At 44.7% G+C, this 8,651-nt stretch overlaps 1 pseudogene; it reads left to right on the top strand.

Annotated features, from left to right (window-relative positions):
* Positions 1-6,108, top strand: part of LOC112076141 (kinesin-like protein KIF3A) — a 29,566-nt pseudogene extending 23,458 nt beyond the window's left edge.
* The last annotated feature ends 2,543 nt before the right edge of the window (positions 6,109-8,651 follow it).

Genomic DNA, 8,651 nt, shown 5'->3' with positions numbered 1-8,651 from the left:
GGAGGGTCCCTAACATGTTGTCCCCGTCTGGAGGAAAAAAAAAAAAAAAAAAAAAGGGGAAAAAAAAAAGAAACAGTCTAAACTGTTTTGTCCCGTCTGGAGCAGTCTACTGTTGTCCCCGTCTGGAGCGGTCTACTGTTGTCCCCGTCTGGAGCAGTCTACTGTTGTCCCCGTCTGGAGCAGTCTACTGTTGTCCCCGTCTGGAGCAGTTTCGACTGTTTCTCCGGCTGGGCGGGTCTCTACTGTTGTCCCCGCTGGAGCAGTCTACTGTTGTCCCGTCTGGAGCCGTCTACTTTGTCCCCGGCTGGAGCAGTCTTCTACTGTTGTCCCGTCTGGAGCGTCTACTGTTGTCTCAGGCTGGAGCGGTCTACTGTTGTCCCCGGTCTGGAGCGGTCTACTGTTGTCTCAGGCTGGAGCGGTCTACTGTTGTCCCCTTCTGGACGGTCTACTTTGTCCCCGTCTGGAGCAGTCTACTGTTGTCCCCGTCTGGAGCAGTCTACTGTTGTCTCAGGCTGGAGCAGTCTACTGTTGTCTCAGGCTGGAGCGTCTACTGTTGTCCCCGTCTGAGCAGTCTACTGTTGTCCCCGTCTGGAGCAGTCTACTGTTGTCTCCGTCTGGAGCAGTCTACTGTTTGTCTCCGTCTGGAGCAGTCTACTGTTGTCTCCGCCTGGAGCAGTTACTGTTGTCTCCGCCTGGAGCGGGTCTACTGTTGTCCCCATCTGGAGCGGTCTACTGTTGTTCCCGGCTGGAGCAGTCTACTGTTGTCCCTGTCTGGAGCGGTCTACTGTTGTCTCAGGCTGGAGCGGTCTACTGTTGTCCCCGTCTGGAGCGGTCTACTGTTGTCTCAGGCTGGAGCGTGTCTACTGTTGTCCCCGTCTGGAGCGGTCTACTGTTGTCTAGGCTGGAGCAGTCTACTGTTGTCCCCTTCTGGAGCGGTTTTACTGTTGTCCCCGTCTGGAGCAGTCTACTGTTGTCTCAGGCTGGAGCAGTCTACTGTTGTCTCAGGCTGGAGCGGTCTACTGTTGTCCCGTCTGGAGGCAGTCTACTGTTTCCCCTCTGGAGCGGTCTACTGTTGTCCCTGTCTGGAGCAGTCTACTGTTGTCCCCGTCTGGAGCAGTCTACTGTTGTCCCCGTCTGGAGCAGTCTACTGTTGTCCTGTCTGGAGCAGTCTCTTTCCCGTCTGGAGCAGTCTACTGTTGTCTCCGCCTGGAGCAGTCTACTGTTGTCTCCGTCTGGAGCAGTCTACTGTTGTCTCCGCCTGGAGCAGTTTACTGTTGTCTCCGCCTGCGTCTACTGTTGTCCCCATCTGAGCGGTCTACTGTTGTCTCAGGCTGGAGCAGTCTACTGTTCCTGTCTGAGCTCTACTGTTGTCCCGTCTGGAGCAGTCTACTGTTGTCCCGTCTGAGCAGTCTACTGTTGTCCCGTCTGGAGAGTCTACTGTTGTCCCCGTCTGGACAGTCTACTGTTGTCTCCGCTGAGCAGTCTACTGTTGTCTCCGCCTGGAGCAGTTCTACTGTTGTCCCAGTCTGAGCAGTCTACTGTTGGCCCTGTCTGGAGCAGTCTACTGTTGTCCCCGTCTGGAGCAGTCTACTATTGTCTCAGGCTGGAGCAGTCTACTGTTGTCTCCTCTGGGCAGTCTACTGTGTTAAAGGGACACTTACAACTTTTTAACATCAGATTTATATCTCCAGCACCATACCAGGATCTACATGGAGATAATTAATGAGGTTAAAAAGTGTTGAGGTTTTCCGTTAATGATGAAATAAATGAAATGCCAAACTCCCTGTCTTTTTTACAGGCGGAGCGTCTGGCAATTGAGAGAGAGTACACCAGTCTGCAGGAGGAGGCTCAGGGGAAGACCAAGAAGCTGAAGAAAGTCTGGACCATGCGAGGCTGCCAAGTCAGAGGTAAAAATGTCCAAGTCCCACACGACTCTGGTGAAAACTAGTGCACTATATAGTGAGTAGGATGCATCCCAAGTGGGTTCTAACACAGGACTGGGATCTGTTGTGTTGTTGATGACCTGCAGCAAGAGCAGAACATTAACACACATCATTGGTTCATGACCTCATTAACACAGCATGTTCATGAACTTCATTAACACAGCATTGGTTCATGACTTCATTACACAGCATTGTTCATACTTCATTAACACAGCATTGGTTCGACTTCATTAACACAGCATTGGTTCATGACTTCATTAACACAGCATTGGTTCATGACTTCATTAACACAGCAATGGTTCATGACTTCATTAACCACAGCATTGGTTCATGACTTCATTAACACAGCATTGGTTCATGACTTCATTAACACAGCATTGGTTATGAACTCATTAACACAGCATTGGTTCATGAATTCATACACAGCATTGGTTCATGACTTCATTAACACAGCATTGATTATACACTAGCATATGTTCCATGACTTCATTAACACAGCATTGGTTCATGACTTCATTAACACAGCATTGGTCATGACTTCATTACACAGCATTGGTCATGACTTCATAACACAGCATGTTCATGACTCATTTAACAAGCATGTTCATGACTTCATTAACACAGCATTGGTTCTGTGTTCATTCAGATATTGTTGTTGTGTTGTCAGATGGCCGACCTGCAGCAGAACGTTAACATAACATTGGTTCAGTGGTTGTTGTCGTGTGGTGTTGAGAGGTTGTTGTTGTGTTGTCAGATGGCCGACCTGCAGCAGGAGCATCACCGGGAGATCAGGGCCTGCTGGAGATATCCGCCACCTCAGCGAGAAGCTACGTAGCAGATGCTCATCATAGACAACTTTCATTCCACAGGAATACCAGGTGTGTGTGTGTGTGTGTGTGTGTGTGTGTGTGTGTGTGTGTGTGTGTGTGTGTGTGTGTGTGTGTGTGTGTGTGTGTGTGTGTTTAGGTGTGTGTTTGACAACGCGCGTGTCCATCCGTCCATTTATACTTGTGTGAGAGCGTATTTAGTTAGCGCTGATGCTAATATGGTTCCTGCTTCTTCCTGTCTGGTGCAGGAGATGATCGAGAACTACGTACAGTGGAATGAGGACATTGGGGAATGGCAGCTGGTGAGTTCTGCATTCAGACACAGTGAAATATTTAACTTGAGAATGGTTGGGCTAAAGGGGAGGGAGTTTCTTCATTAACATAGACAGTACAGAGCAACGTTGGTGTGATTGCTTCATGCTTATGACATTGTTTCCATGGTTACTTGTTGGTCCTCAGAAGTGTGTAGCGTACACTGGTAACAACATGAGAAAACAGACCCCCGTGCCGGACAAGAAAGACAAAGATGTGAGTTCTTAGTTCATGCCTACATAACAAGACAAACACAGCACGGTGGATCTGGATAATATTATTCTACCCTCACATTCGCTTCCTCCTCCACCCTCTGTCTATCCCTCTCCTTCCTCTATCTCTCTCCTTCCTCTATCCCTCTCCTTCCTCTATCCCTCTTCTTCCTCTATCCCCCTCCTCTATCCCTCTCTCCCTCCTCTATCCCTCTCTCCTTCCTCTCCCTCCCCAGCCGTTTGAGGTGGACCTGTCTCATGTGTACTTGGCCTACACAGAGGAGAGTATGAGACAGTCACTGATGAAGCTGGAGAGGCCCAGGTCCTCCAAGAGTAGTAGACCCAAGACTGGACGAAGGTAAACCACCACCACCGTCTGTCCCCCAGCTGCTGTCGCTACATGATTATCCAGAATAATACAAATTAAAATAACAACAATAGTAATATTTCATTTCTGAATAAATGTCCGATTATAGAGAGTACTATAAAGTCTATCTGAAGTAACGGTTTACTATAATGTATCACTTTGTCAGGTGTACGTCCTGTGGTGAAATGTTACTGTAAAAGCTGTTATCACCGTGTTCTACCGTTCTGAGAAATACTACATGTTGTTATTATCAGATATTTGCTGCTTTCTGGTCAACCGTAATGTCACTTCCCTAGAACAATAAGACATATATATACACTGAGCGTATAAAACATTAGACACACATTCCTAATTTTGAGTTGCCCCACCCCCCTCCCTCCCCTCAGAACAGTCTCAATTCATCGGGGCATGGACTCTACAAGGTGTTCCACAGGGATGCTGGCCCATGTTGACTCCAATGCTTTCACACGGTTGTGTCAAGTTGGCTGGATGTCCTTTGGGTGGTGAACTATTATTGATACGTACAGGAAACTGTTAAATGTGAAAAACCCAGCAGCGTTGCAGTTCTTCACACAAACCTGTGTGCCTGGCTCCTYCTACCAGACCCCGTTCAAAGACACTTAAATATTGTGTCTTGCCCATTCACCCTCTGAATGGCACCCATATACAATCCATGTCTCAAGGCTTAAAAATCCTTCTTTAACCCGTCTCCTTCCCTTCATCTACACTGATTGAAGTGGATTTAAAAGTGACATCAATAAGGGATCATAGCTTTCAGCTGGATTCACCTGGTCAGTCTGTCATGGAAAGAGCAGGTGTTCATAATGTTTTGTAAACTCAGTGAATATTAACCCCATGATCATCTCATCTGCGTCCCCAGTGTCACCCTATTCCCTTAAGGCCCAGGTCAAAAGTAGTGCACTATATAGGGAAAAGGGTGCAATTTGTTAATGCTGCCCTCCACTTATCTCCTGACAGGAAAAGATCAACGAAGCCCGAGGCTGTGATGGAATCCCTGCTGCAGTGAGAGAGACAGGGAGAGAGCCAATCAGGGCTGGAGCCCCATGTACTGCAATGTATCTACACTACTATACCTTAGAGTCAACAACGGCAGTCAGTCAATAGTCCAGCCTGAGGATCTTTATTGTTGAACGTCGTCATTTCAAAATATGTTATCTTAATACACTGTATAGTAAGGTTCTACATGTGAATGGAGAGGAAACGTTGGTTTATTGGTCGGTGAGGGAAGGAGGGAGGGAGCAGCCACTGTACTGTAGGATTTGGGCCTTGTCCTTTTAACTGGGAGTCGATGGCCAAGTCGAAGGGACCTTGTGTTGTAATAAACGGAGACTTGTTGAGGATAATCAGCTTAACGTTGAGTCTTAATGAGCACAGTTCAGGTGGCAACACACTGATTTCATCCCAAATGGCACCCTATTCCCTTTTTAGGGCACTACTTTTGACCATGGCTCATACGGTGTCCCATGGGGCTCTGGTCAAAAGTAGTGCACTTTAAAAGGGAATAGGGTGCCATTTGGGACACAAAGAGATGAGTCTATGATGAGCACAAGCCATGGTTTGTGACCATGTAATCATCTGCCAAGACAACGACGACAACAACAGTCTTGTGTTATTTGAGATGAAGACGCCACCACTTCTAATGGCAGGACATCATTAGGATACATCTGATACCCTTCAACATAGTCAAAATCAAAAACAGTTCTAGAAATGATTCATATCTATACCACAGGTCATAATTCACTTATTTCAAGGATCACACTTATGGAAGTCTAAAATGTACTTTAAACTTAGTTTCCTCCTTTATGTCTGAATGATAGGACGTGCATGACATACRGCTTCTATAGACGGGCTGGTTGTTTAGCAACAATACCGACGAGTGAGCAACTATAGAGCAAACTATATTTAGTCTCCAAATGTTCTTTGAAAACATAAATACATTTGCACAATGAGCGCTTGTCTCTAAAATACATCCTTAACAGTTGTTGGTTAGCTAGCAAATTTCATCCATATTAGCATAGACGTGACATCAGTCAAAACAAGACATGTTGTTAATAAGAAGACGCAACGAGCTGAAACCAGCCTCCTACGATTCCCCACATGACAGCTTCTTGTCATTGTTGCTAGCTATCTGACCGTTCAGAATCATTACGCCACACGAACTTCTGCCTTATCGACGTGCGTGTCGTTTTCRMGACGTTGTCAGCTAACCCGTCTATATAGTAGTACCATTCACCCATTAAACACTAACTAAGCCATTTAGTCACGCTTTGATTCTTCCTTTTCATCTCATCGTTCATGGTGTATTGTAGTGGAAGCAAAGTGTCTTTATTTTTGGAATATACTGTATTTCAAATGTTTACATCTACTGAGCCCCCCCCCCCCTGTATTTTAGTAATTTATTAAATTATTGCACATGTTTAATCTCACTCTCTTTCTTTGTCTTTTTAGGTGTGATTTTATGGTTGCCGTGTGATTTGTCTGGTTGCCTTGTGATTTGTGTGGTTGCTGTGTGATTTTGTGGTTCGTGGATTTTCTTGTTGCCGTGTGATTTGTCTGGTTGCCGTGTGTAGCATGTTTTAAGATGGAATCATGCTAGGTTTCTTCCTCTCTAGGTTTCTTCCTGGCTTCTTGGGAGTTTTCCTAGTCACTGTGCTTCTGTATGCTTGCTCTCTGGGTTTAGGGGTATCTGTAAAGCTCTCTGGGTTTTAGTTGGGTATCTGTAAAGCTCTCTGGGGTTCTAGGTTGGTATCTGTAAAGCTCTCTGGGGTTTTAGGCTGGGTATCTGTAAAGCTCTCTGGGGTTTTAGGTTGGGTATCTGTAAAGCTCTCTGGTCTAGTGACTAAAGCTCTGGGTTTAGGTTGGTATCTGTAAAGCTCTCTGGGGTTTTAGGTTGGGTATCTGTAAAGCTCTCTGGGTTTTAGGGGGTATCTGTAAAGCTCTCTGGGTTTAGGCTGGGTTTCTGTAAAGCACTTTGTGACAACTGCTGATGTAAAAAAGACTTATAAAATAATGATTGATTGATGCTATAACGCCATGGCCACTGCTAAGAATTTGCCTTTTTCCACAATTTGCCTGAAACAGTATAACGTTAATGATGTGTTTTACCAGTGCTTTAGTGTGGAGACCGCCAGACAGTTGAGTGATTCCACATTATAAAATGTAGTTTGAGGCTAGAGTCAGGAATAGGTCAAGTCTAGAAAATCTATGGTGCAGTAGGATCAACACACTTAATAAACCACATTTAGAACAATACTTTTTGCCACTTTTACAAGTTAATTTATTCATAAATAGTACAAAAATAAATGTCATAATACATTTAAATAATACAATAAATAACAATATGAGGTATGGACTATGCAGAGTCGACAGAGTTTCCATCAGTCCTCTCAGCAAAGCTCTAGTGTCGTTTGTGATGAACGGCAGGTTAGGAACGAGGATAGATGACCCGGGCACACTTTTTGAGGTTTGTCAGGAGATCGCGAAGCTGTTCCCATCACCGTTCTCCTGCCTCATCACCGTTCTCCTTCACAGTGCAGTTGGTTAGATGAAACTGGGGAGAGAACAGAGAACATTCCACTGAGAACTGTAGACTGCCTACAGAACCCAGATCACTACCTTAGAACCCTAACATGCTCTACTTCAACAAGGCTCAGGGTGTTTATCTACAACATGCATGGTGCGCAATACATCTTGTGTAAAGAAACAAGATTTTTTTTGCGGATGAATCGAGTATTATTGCATTATGGGGGCGTTTTCCTGGACTAGGATGATGCCAGTTTAATGGACTCAGATTAAGATAATTCCCATAGAAAGTGCTTTTTAATCCAGGCCTAGACTTCATCCATGTCTGAAACACCGCCCTGTATGTTTTGAGTTACTTTTTCTACACTGATAATTGTTATGGCTAATAGTCAGAGTAGTAGTTACTGTTTGATTGACAAGAGCAGGGCTCTGTTCAAGTGTGTGCAACAGTACAAGATATACATACATTGTGTTGAACAGACATAATCTCTACTCATGAATGTATATCTGCAACATTTTGGATGTTTCACTGAATACACCTAAGCTAGCCTGGGTACCAGTCTGTTTGTGCCATCATGCCACTCCTTTGGCATGACAAGAATTTGCAGCCCAGGCTAGAGTAGACCCCCCCCCAACCAAGCTTAATTTGTCTGAATGATTCCTTACCTRATTGTACTGCGTCAACACTCCACTGATTTTAGATATGTTGTTTAATGGAATCCTGTGCTGCGTATGGCTTATGGCAGACAGAGTAGTCTCAGCTATGCAGAAATCTTTAGGCTGGAATTGGAGAGTGTCATGGTTATTGATGAATCTGCTGTTGTAATGGATTCAATAATAGCCTGTAGAAAATTCTTAAAATACATGGTCGACTTTCTGGTCAGCATTAATAAGTGTCTGATTTGCATCAACACGTGTTGACATGGGTAAGTTAACAGTAGTTATCACTGATGGACGTGAGGGTCCTGTTTTCCAGACACAAATTAAGGCTAGTCTTGGACTAAGGAGCACTTTTCAATGGTGAATATCCATTGAACATGGTTTTTATTCTCTAGGACTAGGCTTAGTCTGTGTCTGGGGATTCCGGCCCCATAATGGAACATTGTCTACCATGTTTTCATTCTATTCATCAAGATTATGGATACAATTTACCCCGTTTGCCCTGCAGCGATCTTGATCGAATCCCGCTGGCACTAGACGGTCCAAAAGGGCCTGAAGCTAGAAACAAAACGTCACAAAATGTTTGTTATTTGTGTCATTTTTCATGACCCCTTTTGCTCTCTTTTCTAATCCAATAGAGCAGAGCAACATTTGATAACACTGTAGATACAATGGATTATAATGCAGTTATTACACTTGTTATATGCAAAATTTCAATTTTCTTACCTCCAGACCTCCTGGAGATCTTTTCAACCTCGCAGATTAACGTATCCAATAGATGCTCTCA

Source organism: Salvelinus sp. IW2-2015, unplaced genomic scaffold, assembly GCF_002910315.2.
Source record: "Salvelinus sp. IW2-2015 unplaced genomic scaffold, ASM291031v2 Un_scaffold3594, whole genome shotgun sequence".
Classification (NCBI taxonomy): Eukaryota; Metazoa; Chordata; class Actinopteri; order Salmoniformes; family Salmonidae; genus Salvelinus; species Salvelinus sp. IW2-2015.
Note: the sequence above shows the minus strand (reverse complement) of the source record. Positions and strands in the feature narration are given on the sequence as shown.